The 21,560-nt window shown below is 40.6% G+C and overlaps 1 long non-coding RNA gene across 1 annotated transcript; it reads right to left on the bottom strand.

Annotated features, from left to right (window-relative positions):
- Positions 1 to 1,399: 1,399 nt before the first annotated feature.
- LOC122173590 (uncharacterized) lies at positions 1,400 to 7,297 on the bottom strand. The gene is made up of 3 exons (XR_006174168.2): positions 7,178 to 7,297; positions 3,685 to 3,785; positions 1,400 to 3,009 (listed from the first exon to the last, which is right to left on the bottom strand). It is a non-coding gene; the product is annotated as an uncharacterized LOC122173590 (long non-coding RNA).
- Positions 7,298 to 21,560: the final 14,263 nt, after the last annotated feature.

Raw genomic sequence — 21,560 nt, 5'->3', positions numbered from 1 at the left:
TTTATCTCTGACTGTAGTTTCAAGACCTTTCAGTGGTAACCCCCTTGGCATGAATAGATGACTGTACACAAGGCAAATTACTTTGCCCCAGTTACATTCATACTCTTTTTGTATGTTTAATGTGGTGCTTTCACATGGGTTCAGTCTTTCTATTGCTTATATATTTGTGTGTGAGAGAGAATCCTACAAGGCTACGTTGGCACCTTGCTGTCTGCGCTGTGTTCAGGGCTTCCCATAGAGCCAAACTGTGACTCAAAGCCACAAGAGACATAAGCCCTCTCTTCCTGGTACATATTACTTCCCCTCTCTCCCGCCCGCCCCAGGTCAGCTTACCTATGCAGACTTGTGCACTGGGGGAAGAGGGAGGAGCCAAGGCTCCAATTATTCCCTGTCTCTTCCCATTCCCACTTTCCAGGTTGAGGCTTCTCTCCCCACTGTGCAGCTGCCCATTCTATGGCTGGCAAATGCCTCACTACCCTGCACAAGTGTGTATCAAGGGTCATTATCTGGTCCAAATGGCATAAGGTTCCCCACATGCAGAACTGGACTTTTAGGGTGAACTCCTGGCTCCAATGAAGTCAATGGCCAGCATTTTATTCCTTCAGGCAGGATCGGTGCCTTCCCCTGTGTTTTGTACAGTTCTGAGCACACTGGCATTGGCCTGTAATCTGGATCCATATCTTTCCTGGATGATGAAGGACAGTGGGGAAGTATGAGTCCATTGCTGGCAGAAATGGTGAATGCGTTCCTCCAGGGAAGAGGGAACAGGGTGGCAGTTACCATTCAGGACACAGGCTCCTTCTTCTGAGGGCATTACCTGATACAGATTGCTTTGCCAAATGGATACAGACTGCCTTGCCAAATGGGGCAAGCTGGATGTTGATGGGTTAAGCGGAGTAACTAGAAAAGGTAACAACAAATGATATTTGCACATGGCTGAAGAATTGCATCTGCCAGTTTTGACTCAATTCACAATTTAAGGCTTTTAGAAGATCCGGGGCTGCTTTTAGATGATTAAATAGCAGCTGTAGCCAAAATACCATTCTGCATCTGCACATGGATAGAAGAGTGCAAAACTTCCTTTCAGATACATACAGACCTTGCTACTTTCTGTCACAGTTACAGGGTAGCTGCACCTCCGTCCCCTTTCTGGTCTCTGAATTCACTGCCTCAGCTCTTGGGCCATGTGCCTTTATCTCTCTGGGAGCGGAATTCTGCAACTCTCCCACTTCTAGATCAGGTTCTGGGCTGTAGCACCTGTGTATCAACCATTTTTACCCATAAAGTCTGGCTGAATTTAGGCACCTGTGGCTCTTACCTTCAGGAGTCTGTGACCAGTGGTGTATATAGTGAGCAGACAGCCATCTTAAACCAAAATATTGTTTATTTACCAGTAGGAACAAAGCATTTAACAGGAACAGTATACACCTATGTCTGTCTTTCCTAAAATCTTACCCTCCCTTGATGGTAACCTTGGCAGACCTAATTTATTCAGACACCACCAGTGATTATCTGCAGCTCACTCTGGTCCCCCTGAATAACTATCCCCCTTTCTGTCTGTTTTGATAGGTGAAAGGGGGTGGACTGCCCTTGAAGTTTTACTAAGGTTTTCCCTCTGACTTTTGAAAAACTTCCCCAGGATAAACTAATTCTGTTGACCCTTGGGGAAGACCTAGATACAGCTTTCTGATTGAAGAATTAACAATCAGGCAGTAATTCTTCAAAAACAAAATAATCTTTGTTCAATATACCAATATTCCTTGATACAATAAACCTTAAAAGCATATTATCAAGAAACAAAATACAAATCCCATTAGCACAGGTATGCATATCAAAGTACCCAGTACTGTAATACCATACAGTTGGGAATAGCTTTTAAGTGGTTACATTCTACATGCAGTGAACAGTCACATGGAGAATGCTGTCTGCGAGTTCTTACTTAAACATTTAAATTGTATACATAGTAACAAACATATATACACAAACATCCAACTTTATTATCTCAGACAGATACACTCATAAATCCTATTGGTTCTCTGTACTATGGTTGTCATGTTACTTTTTTACAGTCTTTTTTCCCTCTGATCTGTCTGCAGTCCTTTTGCTCTGTCACAGATACTTCTTAGCTGTTGCTGCTGCAGCTCTTTCCTTCTTCAGCGATTTCAACTCTTTTCTGATCTTCCAACTTCTTCTCCTATTTCTCCACCTGGTCTCATCTTGACTGACTCAAGCCTGTCAGCTCTCTACCTTATATACAGGTTTTGGCCTATTGTGATTGGTTATTTCCTCGATCCTTATCATTAGCATACCCATCCACCAATCATCTTAAAGGCTTCCCTGATTGATCTGTTCTTATGAACCAATCACAGTTGGTGAATTAATCTGTCAATCAAACCCAGACCTGATTGAAAACCTGTGCCAGGCTTGACTAGCCCCTCCCTTCAGGTTTTGGAGTGACCTTTATCTCACCTTAACCTGCCTGTTTCCTATAGGCTGAATTATTCCAAAATCACCATCTTGTTATCCCTAGCTGTAACCACTTAAAAATGTATTTATTAATTATTAAATCATTATAACTATAAACAATTACACATTTATATGCATCTTAATATTAGGATTCACTATCACCAATCCATTTTTACTAATTTAAATAAGTTTAATTTCAATTTTTCCTTGTGTCAGCTAGTGGTGGAGAGGCAATGTTCTTAATGCTGTATTCCTGATATAGAATAGAGCAGCTGAAAAAATCTCTTGTATCTCTTGGTCCAATAAAAGTTATTACATCACCCGCCTTGTCTTGCTAATATCCTAGGATCAGCATGGCTACAACAACACTTCATAGTTTTTATGTTGGATGTCTTAAATAGTTTGGGACCCATGTCCCTGCAGGACTGCCCCATTCTTTTTTCCATAATGCACAATTGAAGATGGATCTCCTTCACCGTAGAAGAGAAAGAGCCTGTTCTCTTTGAGGGGTCCTTGACTCTGAAATTCTCTTCCCTTCTTGGTCTATGGAGGCAGAATGTATTAATCTTCTTAGCATATTGTAAAGATCAATTTTTAGCACAGATACTTTGTGAACCTTGTGGGTTCAAAGGAGGAGGATTTAGGAGAAGCCTTATGGTAGTGAACAGGAGCAGCAAACAGGGGAATTTTGTGAGGAAGTTCTCCAGGTGAAGGAGGAGAGACTATATGACCCTTGGGGTGAGTTTGTCAGTTTGTTTGTTTGTTGTGTGCTTGTTTCGTTGCTATGTGCTTGCTTGATTAAAGCATGGTCTGTTGTGAGGGCTGTGTGCTGAGCCAAGTAGCCTGCTAGGTGTGACTGAGAGTTTACTAACCCTCTAGCCTGCTACCATTGATCACTAATCCCTTTAGGATCCCTTGACGAGGGGGTGGGGCTAACTCAGAGAGAAGAGGGGTTTAAAAGAACACCAGAGAATCAGAGAAGCTTGTGCACAGAAGCAGCAAACAGGGGAGGTTTGTGAGGGAGTAAAAAGAGGGAGCATGATAACCAGATACACCTAACAAATATACGTGAAATTTAGGCCAATAACCCCTCCACAAAACAAATAAAAAACAAAACTAAAATCCCTGCAAGAGTAAAAATAATGCAGGCAGAAGTCCAACAGCAGAGTGGGAGCTATCTGGTTTATTGTACTGCATGCATCATGTATGATTACCTACCTTGAGAGCAGATGGTGTATATGTCTGCACCGGGCAAGCAGGTCATGGCCATCAGAGACACAATATGGGCTCTTGAGTCCAGAGTGTCTGAACTGGAGGAGCTAAGGGAGACAGATAAGTACATAGATGAGACTTTCAGGGACACAGTAAAGTTGTCCCAGTCTGACAGCTTCTGTGCTGTTAAGGAGGATGAAAGTCCCAGGGAAGGAGAACATCAAGCTGGAATGAAGGGAAACAATCCCATAGTTGGGACTCTCCTTCCAGATGATGTCATGGCATCCTTTCTCACTGACACTACTCCTCCTAGAGAGGATACCCCAGTCATTAGGAAGAGCCAGGTAATATTAATGGGGTATTTAATTATTAAAAACATAGACAAATTGGGTTTGTAGTGACCAAAAGAACTGCATGATAAGTTGCCTGCCAGGTGTGAAGGTTGCAGATCTCACGAGACATCTAAACAGACTTATGTGCACTGTAGGGGAGAAGCTGGTGGATGTGGTACATATTGGTACCAGTGATATAGGGAAAGGTAGGAGAGAGGTACTGGAGGCCAAATTTAGGCTGCTAGATAAGAGATTAAAGTCCAGAACCTCCAAGGTAGCATTTTCTGAAATTCTTCCCATTCTTTGTGCAGGATCAGGAAGACAAAATGAGATGGATGGTGTAGGGAGGAGGGTTTTAGGATTATTAGGAACTGCAGTTCCTTTTGGGAAAGAAGGAGCCTGTACAGGAAGGATGAGCTCCATCTAAACCAAAACAGAACCAAACTGCTGGCATGTAAAATTAAAAATGGTTATAGAGGATTTTTTTTTAAACTAGGGGTTGGGGGAAAGCCAATAGGATGGTTCAGGCAGAGACATTCCTGAGAGATGAGTTTATTAAAGGGGGAACTCTATATCTTAGTAAAGAGGATAGGAAAGAAGCTGGTAAAGTACAAGTAGAAACTAATGTGGAACAGTCAAACGTAAAAGAGTTCTTTTTAAATATAACGCATTCCGGTAAGCAACTGAATATTGACAGAATGTACAAGTGCTAAATGTTAAGATGAATGAAATAAAGTGCCTGGTATTAAATGAGGATATAGATATACATTATGGAAGCTAGGTATAATGAGGATAATCGATGGGATGTGGTTAATACCATGGTGCAGAATATGTAGGAAAGACAGAATAGGTTGTGCTGGGGAGAGTGGCAATATATGTGGAAAAAAAGCATAGAGCCCAATAAAGTAAAAATCTTAAGTGAATCACACTGTACCATAGAGTCTCTATGGATAGAAATTCTGTGCTTGAACAATAAGAATATAGTAGTAGGAAGCTACTACCAGCTACCTGACCAGGATGGTGACGGTGATTGTGAAATGCTCAGGAAGAATAGAGAGGCTACAAAAACAGAAACCCAAATAATAAAGGGGGATTTCAGCTATCCATATTGCCTGGGTTCATGTCACCTCAGGATAGTACGCAGAGATAAAATTTCTAGACACCATTAACAACTGTTTTTTGGAGCAGATAGTCCTGGAACCAACAAAGGGAGAGGCAATTCTTGATTTAGTCCTAAATGGAACACAGGATTTTGTCCAAGAGTGATTATGGCTGAACTGCTCAGTAATAGTGCCAAAGAAGCTCACCACAGTAGCATTTAACTTCAAAAAGTGGAACTATACAAAAATGATGAAGCTAATTAATTGGAAATTAAAAGGAAGTCAATGGTGAAATTTCCAATGACATCAGTGGAACCAGAGTTAGGCCAATACTAAGAGCACTACCAAACTGTGAAAACATAAGAAAATAAGAATGGCCACATTGAGTCAGACCACTGGTACCTGTCTCTGACAATGGCCAGTTCCAGATACTTCAAACGGGATGAATAGAACAGGGTAATTTTGAGTGATCCACCCCTTTATGTCCACTCCTAGCTTTTGGCAGGTGAAGTTTTAGGGACACTCCGAGCATGGGCTTGCATCCCTAATTGCCTTTGATGGACATATCCTCCATGAACTAATCTAATTCTTTTTTAATCCAGTTATACTTTTGGCCTTCACAACATCCCAGGGAAATGACTGTGTGTTCTGTGAAGTATTTCCTTTTGTTCGTTTTAAACCTGATGCCTATTAATTTCATTGGGTGACCCCCAAGGTCTTGTATTATGTGAAGAGGTAAGGAGCATTTCCCTATTCACTTTCTCTAGCCCATTCATGATTTTATAGACCTTTATCATATCCCCTCCCCTAGTAATCTCTTTTCTAAGATGAACAGTCAGACTTTTTAAAATCTCTCTTCATGTGGAAGCTGTTCCACATGCCTAATCATTTTTGTTGCCCTTTTCAGAACCTTTTCCAATTCCAATATATCTTTTTTTGAGATGGGGCGACCACATCTGCACTCAGTATTCAAAATGTTGGCGTGCCATGGATTTATATAGAGGCAATATGATATTTTCTGTCTTATTATCTCTCCCTTTTCTAATGATTCCCAACATTCTGTTGGCTTTTTTGACTGCCGCTGCACATTCAGTGGATATTTTCAGAGAACTATTCACAATGACTCCAAGATCTCTTTCTTGAGTGGTAACACCTAATTTAGACCCCATCATTTTCAATGTATAGTTAGGATTATTTATTTCCAATGTGCATTTACTTTGCATTTCTTCACATTGAATTTCATCTGCCATTTTGTTAGGGCGAAGCTGAGTTCTTTAAAAAATCCCATCGTCTGTTCTTTTGAGACCATCTATTAATTGGCAAACTAGTAACTGGAAACTTAATGAATCAAAGTGATTGTACTGAACATGTTAGATTTTCTAACTGTGTGTTAAATTTTGGGAGGTGCCTCTAAATTCCGACAGCCACCAGAGAAATCAAAATAATAAATAATACTCCAAAATTCCTTTCCGGCATCCGTGGCAATAATAAGATGAGAGTAGCAAAAACGAATGCTGTGATATTAGCACTACTAAAAACATTAGCCTTCTAAAGAATTCAATATTACTAATAAAAATACAGACTAATTTGAATAATTTTTCAAAATGACAGCTGTTGTACTAATGAATCACTGAAATATTTTTGTTCAGTCAAACAATATTTTAGAGATTGTGGTATGTAGAAAGGATATATCTTGCTGGGTAGAGTAACATAATATGTGCTCCATGGAGTAGGGAAACTTTAATGATATATGCACTTTTGTTATTAAAACTGAGTTATATATTTTGCTGTACAGTGGAAAATTGTGACCCAGTATAACATATCTTCACATTGTTTATAACTTGAGGAAAATCAACATTCTGGGTCCCCAGTTCACACAGTAGGAATTACATTTATTTTGGCCAAATGTAATTTATATAACTGCAAGGAACAATAAAACATGAACTTTATAGTGTTTTCTTACCTAAAAATAATATAGCGCTTGTAAAAGTGAAGAGATTATTATTTGTAAAGAAAAAGACAGTAACTTAGAAGTTGAAGCTCATTCTACATCTCTGAAAAACTTACCCCAGCTCAAGTTGGCAGGCACCTGTCTCTGCATTTTCATTTGAATGCTATAAACTGCTAGTAAACCTTGCTTTGTCCGTAGCGGCGCGTGCTCTTGCAGGAAGGGCTTGTTTTATATAAGTTGTTACTTTCTCGTCAGTAACTAGGATTCCTTGGAGTTTTGGAGAGTGTTGTCTCCTGCCAGCAATGAGAATGCTGGCAGCCATGGTGGGTGGGGTTAGCATTCTATTCTAGTGTGTACAGGTTCTTATATCATGTGTTTCCCCACAGAATTGGAACTCCTTCCAGTAGAGCAATAAGTTACATGAATAACATATGTCTTGTGTGTTTCATTCTATTTCTTGTCCTCCCCCAAAGGGAGACTAGACAAAGGAAGGACTATTATCCTGATTTTACAGATGTGGAAATTGAGGCACGGTGAGGTGAAATGATTTGCCTAAGGTCATACACAGAGTCTGTGGCAGAGCTGGAAATTGACCTGAGGCCTCCTGCATCCCAGTCCTGTGCTTCAAACACAAGACAATCCAGCCCCTTCCCTTACTAGAGTGGAATATTCCACTATAATAAGAGAATTATCTATTTAAAAAGATAAAATGTGGTGGAGGTGGGGGAGAAAGAAAAAAGAAAATGCAGGGTAAGATAGCTTAGGTGCTGATTCTGCAAACACGTATGCATGTGATTAACATTGCTCATGTTTATAGTCCCAATGATATCACTGGAGTCACATTTCTGCTAGATGTGGAGAAATGATTTAAAGTTGGGTCTCCTACATTGGAAGACAATGCCCTATCCATTGGACTACAGGATATTCTGAAGTGGGGCTTTCCAAGTCTCTCCTGTTCAACCTGTTCCTCATTGTATAAATAATAAAACAGTCATTGCAGCAGGGACTTCGACTTGGTGATCACTCACATCCTAGGAAAGTGCTCTAGTCTCCAAGCTATAGAGACATTTTCACCCTCTTTTCCTAGTCCAATTACTATTCTCTATACAATTTTACTGCAGTGACCTTTGCCCTTCCTCATCCCATCCCCTTCCTGTTGTTTGTTACCCACCTTGATCATGTTGCATCTAAAATTAAAGCCTGATCCTGAAAAAAACTGACTACAGGTCATAGTGATTAATACCTTGGGTAGGAGCACTGAGCACTTTTGGGCACTGTAATAGTATAAGACAACATAACTGTTTTTGTACCTAAATTCCCTATTCTTTTCTTACAGTAGATCATTTTTAATTGTCAGTAATGACTTGAAGACCCATTGCAAATTACTTAACTTTGCAAACAAGCAATAAAGTGAACAAACACTAATAAAAATGGATAATGGATAACAAAATGTCCTTTGTTCATTTATTTGACAATTGTGGTTTAGTTTAGTTGCTTATGGTGCTTCATTGCATCCCAGTAAATGGTTCTGTGGTCTATTTTGTAAAAGATAATAAAATCTTGGTGGTATGAGTCCTCATTACATTCTTCGCTATTAAATCTTTCCTAAGAAGTGGGGAGAGATGCATAAAAATTTATATAGTGCTTATACAGTTTTATGTAGTGAAACAAGCAAAACACTTTGTAGGCAAATATATAAACACGGAGCATGATTCACAAATATGGTAAGGCCCACGTACACCATTCTGGCAGCATAAAAAGAGGCTTAATAAAGTGGATATAAAGAGATCTGAATGTAATTTAGAATCAGGGCCAAGGTATTTACTGTGAAGGTCCCTCCTCAAATGATCCCAAAATGCTGCACAGACTACATACATAGACTATAACTGAAATGCAGTCGACTCTGGGATGGATAGGGGAAATCAATTAGTGCACTGCATGCAACATGGACAGGGTGGGAGAGGAAAATTCCAACCCACAATGGGGGAAATGCTAATCTGGGGCTAAATCGTTATGACCTTAGTTTGACCACTTACTGAAGCCAATGGGACTTTTATTGAGTAAGGACTGCAGACCTGGGCCCCTGTTAAAGAGTGCCAAGGAATCTTTAATGTTCAGGCTGAGCTGCTATGGCCCTGGTGCTACATTTTACCCTCTGTGAGAAGAGTGAGACAGCTCAGTAGTTTGCTTGGGGTAATCCTGTTCAAAGCGTAGGGGATTGAAGTGGGCAGGAGATAAGCCACTAGCATCCAACAGAGAAATCCACAGAAGAAAGCTTCAGAGGAATCTCATGGTTGTGGGAACAACCGTGGAGTGTGCTCAGTCTTTAATCTAAAATGTTTGTCTTTTCTTTTTTCTTTTTTTCCCGACAACCAGAGTCTTATGGAAAGTGCAGCAAACATGTAGGAATGCAAAGTTATGCTTCCCATATGAATGTAATAAAAATGCTGAAATTTCTTATTAAAATCTTGTGATAGCCTTCAAATGCTGTATATGAAACACTGCCCAGAAAAAATGTGGATAAAATATACTTACTCGTGGGTTCTGATAAGATAAAACACTGCTCAGACTTCGCTCACCATGATGTGGTTTGTGTAACCTTAGTATTCAGGCTTAATATGCTCTCTGTCTCACTCTCTAGTTTTCATATATAAAATCATGCAGATTGGAAGTGGACAGTACCATATTAAGGGTTTAGGTGCAAACACATACCTCTGTGCAACTCTCTGGATGAGTTATTCCAATGACTTAACATGAGTAAAGCTACGTACAGGGGCAACCCCAGTGAAGGACTGCAGGAGGGGGAAATGTAGAACTGTTTTATTTTAATTTAGGCAAGATTTTTAACATGATGGGTTCATATTTAGATCTATATTTATACAGAGAGTTTTTAATCAAATGTAGTAGTTAAACTATTTCTATTAAAACCTAGGCACAAAAGCAATACCCATAATTGGAAACGAGGTATTTGCTGTTGACCGGGTGCCCAGATTTCTTTGTTCAACTGTAGGTCTTAATTTAAGGTAAGAGCATAGCTTTTCCTAAGTGCACATTCGGGGGTGTAATGAGACATAAGGTGATCATCACTCCCCAGTGTGGGCTACCTGCTTTCCAGCTCGCTGCTTGGAGGAGAGGATGGTGAGAGGAGCTCCTGCAGAGTCACTGCTTACCCCTGCTGTTCAGGTAAGTGTGCGAGGATTGGATGGGCAGGGTGGAGCAACGGTTTGGAGGCTAGTCCTCGCTCCCTAAACATGCCAACCAGCAGAGCTGAGCCAGCACAATGGGGAGAGTAATCTCTCCCGGGTGCAGACAGGCCAATAGCAAATTACTCCCCGCCTGAAGCAAGGGGTGGGCTAAGGAGCCAATTATGACTCATAGACTGATCATGGGGCATCACAGCTGTGTATTGCCCCTTGCCAAGGGCAATGCAGAGCTTAAAAATTAAGCCCTGAGTGGTTTGTACGTTTTCCACAGGCTTGTAAAGCACATGGTGCACCTTGGTCCAGAAAGAAGGCCAGCTGCATCATCATAGTTCATGAAATTATTTTTCTCCTCTTGTTCAAGTAGCCAAATCTCTGGTATGTATCAGCGGGAGCATGCAGTCTTCAAAGAGTGAAGTCAAGTGTAAAATATGCATACATATTAAAAGAGTATGGGCAATATGGGAGGGGGGAAGTATGCATGTTATGTAGAATTTTTATTACAGTAACTGCCTCCTATTCATTATTACAAGGAACAGCCTCATCAGCTGGGATATATTGTAGACAAATATGCTGTAATGAAAACCCAGCTCTCAAGGGTAGCATAAAATAATTACTCTTGTTTTTAAAATACTACAATGTAATGGAATTTATATGAATATAAATATGGTTAGAAAGAGAGTGGGATTAGACATTTACGAGATGGAATGATGAAAGCTATTGCACCATCTCAGATTAGTCCTTTTTATCTTTACTGTCATATTTTTGCAACTTCCTTGAAGTAGTAAACTGATCTTGTAAACGTTCCTTTGTGTTTCATGTTGGTGCAGTAAACTCTCCCACACAATTTTTGCATAAAACATTAAGATAGAACAGCTAGTCATGTGACCTGGCTGACACAAACATATGACACCCTGAACTAAGGCTTACATGCCATTAACAACAGACCCATGCAAAACCATGAGTTTATTGGCCAAAATTACACAATGACAACCTCAAGTCCTTCCACAGGAAACAACAAATGCTAGAACAATGTATCCAGTGGGAAGACTGTGCACTTGGTGTAAATGTCTCTATGCCAAGCAGAAAATGGACCGCATGGAACTAAGTCAGGGGATCAACCACCCCTCTGAGCCCGTAGGATTCTGCGCCAGCAGTTAAACATAATAGCAAATTATTCTGCAAAACGGGACCCAGTTCAAGTGAGGAATAACTTCCAAATAACTGATTGCTAGATGAAATGGGCAGTTGAAAGCATAAGCATTTGGAAAGGAGGACAAATCTGCAAGACTGGAAATGGAATAAAACATCCACTACTAATAACACATCTCTTGCAAAATTCTATGATTTTTCACTTCAAAACAGGATCCTGTTGAACTGCTGTGACTGGCAATCACACTCTTTCACCCTACTCTCTTAGAGTCTGACATGTTTAAATATGTGTGTGACAGAGGGCTGTTTTGGAAAGAATTTCTCTTCCTTCTATGTTAGGGGACTCTGTTTCCAAGGGCTCAGAGTTACAAAGTGCTGAACATCCTCAACTGTTGCTGAAATCACTGGAAGGTGATGACACTCAGTGCCTCATAGAACATGCTTGCCGGACTGGGTCCTTACTAGGAGGGACATCAGTCTCTCCTTCTTTAATGCATCTTCTTCAATGCACATTGCAGTTAGTGATGGGGTTTAGATGCAGCTGAATAGAGTAGAATATACAGACCTCTTAGTAATATAGCTAGATAGCTCCATATGTTTCTCTGGCATAAAGAATTTGTTAAAAGTGCTCAGTTTAGTTCTCAATGCACTCTCTCCAGTAATCTTTTCCATAGAAATATACAGTCTCTCCTCTGTGCAAAAAAATAAAAGAAAAGAAGTCTGCTTCATAAGTGATCAGCATGCAGCGGTCTCCTTCGAAACGTGATGTTTTGTTTTAGTATCGCTGTTGGGCCTCGCACAGCTTGCGAACATTTCCTGCTGTCTCCGTGGCTCAAATTTCAGTGTTGTCTTCAGGAATCACTCTTCACACTGAACCTACTGGAAGCATTTAAGCTAGTAAGGTCCATTCAAGCATGTGCAGTACATAATAGACGCCACAAGCCATTAGGAGAGTGTTCACTTAATGTTGCAGGTAGGGAAAACAGGTGACTGGAGTTCTAATCTATGCCTCAAGGACCTACTTTTAGATGTATGTATGAGATTGTCATTGCATCCAGCGGAAGGAATGTGCACATATCCAATGGCAGAGTTCACAATGATTAAAAATACAATGCATTATAAGTCTGATTCAATGTCCACTGAAGTCAAAGGAAAGTCTCTCATTAACTTCAATAGGTGTAAGATCAAGTCTTATAAGAATATTGAGGATCATCTCTTATTTAGAAAAGCTAAATCTTGATTCTCTCCTCACAACTGTTTTACACCATCATAACTATAATGCATTACTTCCTATTTACACCAGCGTAAGTAAGAGGGAAATTGGGACAATTATTGTTCTCTTGAAATTGTCAAGTGATTGTGTTCATTTCAAAGGGGAATTTTTGCTTTAGGTGTTTAACCCTGAATCAGAGTAAATAAAGTACCTGATCTATCTAGAGTTAGCAAAATACTCCCCTGGGTTTTTTTGGACTTAGTTCAAATCTTTTACTTTGAAACATTGTTTTAAGCAAGAGTCTGAGAGTTCAAGATCATAAAAATTTATTTTTTTGCATTTTTGTTATGATCAAGTTAATAAAAAGTAAAGCCATGTGAACTAAAATACATTTATCATTGCAAGAGAGGTATTACAGTAAGGAGTAAGGACTGTACACAGTAATTTATTGCAGCTCCAAAGAGGTAGTTATCAAAAAAAGCTCCCAAGGAATGTGTGCATAAGCACAAAATTCTTTCTCATAAGGAGATTTGATGGGAAGTTATTATTAGAAAGGAGGACACTGAACCAGTGAAATGGATTCTCAGGAAAAGATTAGTAGTAACTACAATTCTTGCCACTTAATATTTCAAGTGACCTTAATCTGATAGCAAGGTGAGAATTGTAAAGGGATGATAAAACATCATGCAATTGGAATGAAAAACATGAAAAAAGTTGCAGTTGATTTTGATTATAAATTATTTGCTTATTGAAGTAGAGAGAAATTGAAGGTACCATGCCTTGAACACAGAATGAAGCCTTAGTGGCCTTGTAGTCCATAAGAACATGTGATGAAAGTTTCTCAGTAGAAAGGGGCAGCCATGTTCTAAAAGCAAACTTCCGCAGCACTAAGCACCTGAGACTCACAGGGGTGAAATCCTGGCCTCATTGAAGTCAGTAGCAAAATTCCCCTCGACTTCAGTGGGGCCAGGATTTCACCCAGAGTCACAGCAGGTACTAACTGTCAAACATCATAGCTGTACATATCATTTATCTTTATGTATACTCAAAATTGTGATTAAAGCACTGGACTGAAACTCAGGAGATTTGGGTTCAATTCCTAGCTCTGTAAGTGACTTCTCAGTGTGATCTTGGACAAGTTGCCTAATCTGTATGTGCCTCAGTTCCTTCCTGTCTTCTATCCTTTGTCAGTCTGGTCTATTTAGATGGTAATTTCTTCAGTGCAGGGACTTTTACAGTGTCTATGTACAGCGTCTAGCACCATGGGGCTCCAATTTTGAACATAAATAATAACTGTATGATTTGTTGAAGATGAATGTTTTAATGTTGATGTTGCAATAAATTTGTGGGATTCTTGGACTGAACATGGCAAGAAGGAGTCAGATTACAGCCTGTATTTGTCTGAGTCACAAGCAGCATTGCTGACAAATGCCAATTCAAACTAAAATCAAGAGGTAAGTGTGACGGGTTGAACCCCTTGGGATGCCACCTGATGTGCTGAGTTACCACTGAGTCTACCTGTTCTGCCAGCATGGGCCCCCTTTAACCTGTCTTGCTGAGCCAGGCTATTAAAGCCTCCTCCAACACTCAGCTGCAGTTCAGTTCTGGGAAAACTCAGTTTAAGGGACTTGCGCCAGCACACAGGTATCCACCTCCCTTGAAGTGCAGACCCAAAGATATATTATGAAATCCGTCTCCTCCCTCAATGTGGACGAAGTTATGCACAACTTCCACCCCCGCGCCTTAGAAATTACAGAAACTGGGTTTAATAATAAACAAAATACATTTTATTAACTACAAAAGGCAGATTTTAAGTGGTTCTAAGGGATAGCAAACAGAACAAAGCAGATTACTAAGCAAATGAAACAAAACACGCAAACTAAGCTTGACACACTAGATAGGTAGGATACAAATTAGCAAAGTCTCACCCTGAGTGATAAACAGGCTGGCAGATTCTTAAGGCACAAGTTGCCTTGGCTTTCCCAGATTTTCTTATACAGGCTAAAGATCATAGCCTGGGACCATCATGTCTCACAGATCAGTCTTTGTCCCTCTGGTGTTTTCAGGTGTGTTCTTGTAGGGAGAGTGAGGATCCTTCACGTTGTCATTGTCCCTCTTTTATATCTTCCCCCCACTTGCTGGAAAGCTTTTTTGCTGTGACCTGGGTCAAACAGTTCCCATTGTGTAGGGCTATCTCTGAGAGGTTTCTATTGCACACAGTTCCTGGGGTAATACTTATGCTTGTGTGCATTTCCTCAATAAACCATTAACATTGTTTGGCTTCATCCAACATAGCACATTTGAAAAACAGAGACATAGTCAATGTAACTTTAGCGCCCTCGTGGCCAAGATGGAGTCTGCTCTGCAGGCAGCTCTGGCCAAGAGATGGCATGCACAGGAATACAGCAGGAAAAATCCCTTCCACCCCAGAGGCACCTGTTCCAAACCCCCCAGAGTGAACACACCCACCCACAGGAAAAGCACAATGGATATAACAAAGGGAAATATTTATTTACAGAGGAATGAGAGGAGAAAAACAACAAGGGGAAATATAGGGGGAGCAGTAGAACAGGGCTGCATCCAAGCCAAGGCCCCACAGGCCCAGTGGTAGCACAGTCTGGAAGGGCAGACACTGAGCAATGTGTCTGCACACAGAGTTCAGGAGTCCTGAGCAAAGTTCCTGTGCAGGGGTGAGTCTTGGGTGCTCCTGGTCATCTTCAGCGCCAGTGAACTTTCCCCCAACAAACCCCTCCAGTGCCCTCTTCTGCCGCTCTCTGCAAAGCCACACAGAGCGACCACCTCCCCACTTAACTATCTAGCAACCTCCCTCCTTGTCCCCAGTGCAGAGTCACAAGCCCCAGTACTCACAGCCCCACCCAGCTCTGGGCAGCCGTGATACTGGGTCCAGCTCCGGCCTGTCCTTCTCAGGCGATTCCTCCCTGGCACAATGCTCCTCCTGGCTCCTGTCCTGGGGTGTCCCCGATCGGCCCTGTCCGTCCCAGGCCTCGGGCAGGTTCTCTGCTGCTTCATTTTTCCAGGGCCTGCAGGCTGCCTCTCCCTCTCCCTGGAGCTCCAGCCTGCCCCCTGGAGTTTCCCTCCTTTTTTCTTACTATCCCCCTCCCCCCTAGGAAAAAGATTTAAAGGGGCCATGCTCTCTAAACCCCAAAGGGGTTACATCAATATTACCAGCTTCAGATACAACAATGATACAGGCAGTCATACAAATTGGATAAACACATTCAGTAAATTATAACCTTTCCAATGATACCTTACAAGACCCATCTTGCATAAAGTATATATTAGTTATATGATATTCATATCATTACCATATTTCCATAAAGAATATAAGGTGTAATGTCACAGTAAGGATTAAACAGCTTAATTTATATGTCAATAAGTGATGGACTCTAATTTGGTTTAATTTACCATACACCCTCGTGAAGTAATTGTCTCAGTTAAAATAGAGATTAACTCCACCATATAATTAGGAATAATGCCTGTCAGTTGATTTCTCTCCTATAGCCATCTCATTAACTTGTAAATTACACAAATGGAGACTCACTGGGCCAACTTCAAAGGTGATGTATAATGAGGTGTAATTTGTTCCTTGGTAAGTAGATGCAAGTGTAAAGGTGTAATTTGCAGCTGAAAAGACGAGAAGGTTAAATCAACTTCAGCTCTCTTGGACTCTCTCTTCTAAATGTGCATCTTTGTGTATAAATCATTTATGGCAGAGATGGTTGAAAATTTTTGAATTTCAAGGGGACAGTGAATATTTTGTGTAGTTCTTTAATCAGATCTGACTTTCTGCTATTTGCAACTTACCATAGTCTATCTTTTACCACAGAGTTGTCTCTAGTCTCGCTCATTATTCTTGGATGTCATAATAATAAAGAAGTGGATGAAGGAGAGAATAAACCACATGTGACAGGTTAGTCACGTTACTTAATGCACTACAGCAGAGGTCGGCAACCTCTGGCACGCGGCTCGTCAGGGTAAGCACCCTGGTGGGCCGGGCCAGTTTATTTACCTGCTGACGCGGCAGGTTCAGCTGATCGCAGCCCCCACTGGCTGCGGTTTGCTGTCCCGGGCCAATGGGGGCGGCGGGAAGCGGCGTGAGCAAGGGATGTGCCGGCCGCGGCTTCCCGCCGCCCCCATTGGCCCGGGACGGTGAACTGCGGCCAGTGGGGGCCGCAATCGGCCGAACCTGCCACGTCAGAGGTAAATGAACTGGCCCGGCCCTCCAGGGTGCTTACCCTGACGAGCCGCGTGCCAAACGTTGCCGATCCCTGCACTACAGGAAGGTGTTAAGATACTAAGGTGATGAGGCGGTATAAGAATCCTTTAGAATAGAATAGAAAGCAAGATTGTTTGACAGTTCAGACACTCAGACAATGATAAATCAGAATCCTTGAAGCAAGACTGATGGAGGCAGGTTAGATAATTCCCCAAGATTCTCAAATAGAAAATAAGGCAAAGTTATTCTGGAAGGTTTCTACCTGAATAGCAATAAGTTAGAAGGAAGTAGAGGTTGTCACCACCAAAGCCTCCTAGAGATAAATCAATTTTTACAGACCAACATCAGTGTGTGAGGAGATGCACTGTGACTAGAATGCATTTGCAAACAGATCCTTTGCAAACTGGTAAAAGCAAATAACTACAAAAAAACAGCTCTTTGGTCAATATTTTCCATAATAGTACCCTCATTCTTAAAGAGTCATTACAAACAAAAACCAATAACACCAAAACCCCTAAGCCTTTTCCTTGGTGTCAGAGAAAGGAAGGAGAAAGAGAGAGCACGAGCAAGCACAATGTCATCTTTTTAACTTGTTGGAGGTACTTAGATCCTGTGTTGCTGAGGACCACATAAATAGCTGGATGGATATATAGGTAGAATTGCTGTGGACTAAAACAATTCGGGATCTTCATTCTGTACTGTAAGTGGAATTTCATTTATCAGCTTTTATTATGGGCCAAATTCAGAGCTTACTTTAAATACTCAAGACAGTTGAACTTGCTTGTGAGTCAAAAGTCAGCTTTAGGGGAACTGAACCCATTTACACCAATCCTAAATTTGACCTAATAGGCAGGTTCAGCTCCATTTAGTCCCTGAAGTACTAAAGGACTTTAGGATACCATCATCACAATGTGGTTTTGTGGGTACAGAGCCATTAGAGAAATATAATTCTGTGCCTTTCTCAGGTTAAGGTTATAGTCATGCTCCATTGGTAGTCAGTGACTTCTATGGGAGTAGGAATAGACCCTTCATATTGCAAAATAATCAACTACTGGAAACCAACACTAAATTAAGTATTTTAGCTGTGAATGTACCAAGAATGCTGTAGCTGTGACAAAATCAGGGTGTGGTTTTGGTATTGTAAAATCGTATTGAGTTTTGGTTTTATAAAACCCAAATCAGGACGGTTTGGATCAATGCCTGATTTAGACCAACTTCCTGAAGTTCAGAGGTTTCCGTTAAATTAAGTTCATTTTACAGAGGGGAAACAGAGACAAAGAGATGTTAAATTAATTACTTGCCCCACGTCAAATAGGAAGTCCATGACCTAATCAGGAATTGAACCTAGATCTAGAGTTCAGACTAGATGATCAGAATCATTTCATACAGGAATCCTGTCCTGTGTCCCAGTTCACTGGCTTTACTGCAGGATCATTCTTCTGTCATTGAGAAGGAATGTTAAAATCCCAAGTATAAACGAAAAAAAATGCATTATTTCTCCCGAGAAAAGGACTCATAAGGAGCCTGAAATGTTGTTTAGGGGAAACAATCCATGTCAACACTGAGCTCATGATTCACTTTAAGTTTATTCAGAAGTACTAAACTTTTATCTGATGAAGTCAGCAGCTCACAGTATGTGTAAAGCTTGCTGCAAGCCTTCAAAGCTGCAGTGACTTGGCATGCAAATCTGATCACTGCAGGACAGCCTCATTCTTGCATCAAAGGAAGAATGATTTTAGATGTTCCCCCACTCCTCCACACCAATAATTCTTGCCTAAACAGAACTAGTAATGCCTCTTAAATAAATATTTGTATTTAATATTGAATTAGAAAGCAGTTACTGATAGAAGATTATTCTATGGTCAGCTTAATTCAATACTGACCTATATTTTCAAGTGTGCATGGCCAATTGCATGCATGGAAATGTGCATGATCATTTGTGCTCACATAGGGCTGAGAGCATGATCAGATCAGGATTTGCATGTACGTTTGCCTGATCTAGGTTTACTTGGTTCTACCTCAGCACAGGGGGTTGGACTTGATCACTTCTTGAGGTCCATTCTAGCCCTACACATCTATGATTCTGTCTATATTGGTTCATGTCTGGTCAAATCCCGCCTTATTCAAAATGCAGTGGGCTTTACACATTTAAGGCATAAAAGTGCAAATGTACATTTCTCTGCAAGTGTTTGAAAATCTGACTTGTTATTTCTAATTGCACTGCAAACTAATTCAAAACTTTTGATAAATTAGAAAATTTGCTTCCTGGTTATCCCTGCACTACACTGCTCTAAGAATAATGGCTTTTGTGTCAGTCACTTTCTGGAACTTAATAAAGAAACCGGACCTAAGCAGACCCTTAATCTGGTGGGTCATTAACTACCATGAGATCCCCAGCCAGTAGGTTACTATGCTATAATAAAAGGTGAAAAATTTAAGGGATGCAGAAAATAAACTTTCACTTTCTACTGAATAGTTAATTCATGAACTTACTGTTTTCATTGATATGGTGTTTGATGTAAAATACTAAGGCCAACTTCTTAGGCAGCCCTGGTGGTGCCAGGGCAGAATTTTGTCCCTAGCAGTTAATGAGTAGCACAGTTACTAAGAGAAAAGCAGAATTTCACCTCCAGAAGAATTCCACGATGTTGATAATTGAGATGGCCACTAAAAAGGGGTGATTTTAGTTTTGCAAAAGCCAAACTCTGGATCCAGGTCCATTTTTATCTGAACCCAACAGTGGTTCTGGTTTTGAAATATCAGACTTTAGAATAGGTTGGCATATCCCAGGAAGTAACTGTCAAGCTGTTTAGAGTGGGTCAAGAGTGTGAGTACCAACCTCAGGGCAAACCGTTAAGAGGGAAGGCACAAATCACAAACTGGTTGAGAGTTCTGTCATTAGATTTCACCAACCAGGTACCAAGTGTAAACTCCTCAGGTGCTATGGAAAAAAGGGTAAACAGTGAGGTGGCAAAATTTGCAGATGATACAAAAATACTCAAGATAGTTAAGTCCCAGGCAGACTGTGAAGGATCTCTCAAAACTGGGCGACTGGGCAACAAAATGGCAGATGGAAATTCAATGTTGACAAATGCGAAGTAATGCACACTGGGAAACAGAATCCCAACTATTCATATAAAATGATGGGGTTTAAATTAGCTGTTATCACTCAAGAAAGAGATCTTGGAGTCATTGTGGATAGTTCTCCGAAAACATCCACTCAAAGTGCAGCGGCAGTCAAAAAAGCTAACAGAATGTTGAGCATTGTTAAGAAAGGAATAGATAATAAGACAGAAAATATCATGTTGCCTATATATAAATCCATGGTACACCCACATCTTGAATACTGCATGATATAAAAAGATATATTGGAACTGGAAAAGGTTCAGAAAAGAGCAACATAAATTATTAGGAGTATTATGAGGAGAGATTAACAAGACTGGGACTTTTCAGCTTGGAAAAGAGACGACTAAAATGGGATATGATTGAGATCTATAAAATCATGACTGGTGTTGGAAAAGTAAATATAGAGGTGTTATTTACGCTCTCATGGCACAAGAACTAGGGGTCAACAAATGAAATTAATTGATAGCAGGTTTAAAACAAATAAAAGGAAGTATTTCTTCACACAACTCAATCAACCTGTGGAACTCTTTGCTAGAGGATGTTGTGAAGGCCAAGACTAGATTAAAAAAGAACTAGATAAATTCATAGATGATAGGTACATCAATGGCTATTAGCCAGAATGAGCAGCGATGGTGTCCCTAGTCTCTGTTTGCCAGAAACTGAGAATGAACAACAGGGAATGGATCACTTGAGGATTACCTCATTTCCTCTGGATACTGGATACTGGGCTAGATGGACCTTTTGTCTGACCTAGTATGGCCATTCTTATGTTCTATAACAGCCTAACCATTGAGTCACAGACAGTCCCTTTGGGTACTCTGGTCTATCTTGCTGCCTATGCAAGCTTGCCTTTGTGACAGATGGTCCCTTACACCAAAAATCACAACAATATTCAGGTTACTCTGAATCCCAAAGGACCAGTCAGTTACCCCAGGTCAATTGCACTTTAGAAACACTTGTAGCTAATCCTATAATAAACTAACTAAAGATTTATTAACTAAGAAGGTTAAAGCAGGTAAACATACATAAACACCTGAGTTATAGACTTAGGTTATAAAAATTGATAGAAGCTGCTGTAAAAAGCAAGTTCTATATGTCCTTTAGGGCTAGCCAGGCTAAGCTGCTGGAGATCCCTTGCTTATGCCTAGAAATCGTGCCCTCCCAAAGCCTAAGCAGAATAGAGATCCAATTTCTTCTTGTTAGGGATCCCCTTTTCTCCAGAGTTCAAGCTGGTGGGATGAGTTCAGGCACATTCCTCGTCTTAATGGGGTGGAGAGGGGGAAGGCAATTAACAAAGTCCTTGTTCTTTGATGTTTCACAATGGATCATTTGATTTCAATGGGACTTCTTAGTGGGCAGGACCTACCCCCTTCTGTAGGAAGCCAGCCTTCACATTAATTAATGCTCCTTTCCTGTTTGATGACTTCTACAACTACAGAGATTCATAATGCAAACATGCACTATAACCTTACAGCATGGGGTACAGATGTTATAAGTGAGATTACTCCATGCAACATCCTACAAGCGTTTCATCAAGTTTAAACACTAAACACATTCTTATCAACTTAACA

The sequence above is a fragment of the Chrysemys picta genome, chromosome 3 (assembly GCF_011386835.1).
Source record: "Chrysemys picta bellii isolate R12L10 chromosome 3, ASM1138683v2, whole genome shotgun sequence".
Taxonomy (NCBI): domain Eukaryota; kingdom Metazoa; phylum Chordata; order Testudines; family Emydidae; genus Chrysemys; species Chrysemys picta.
Note: the sequence above shows the minus strand (reverse complement) of the source record. Positions and strands in the feature narration are given on the sequence as shown.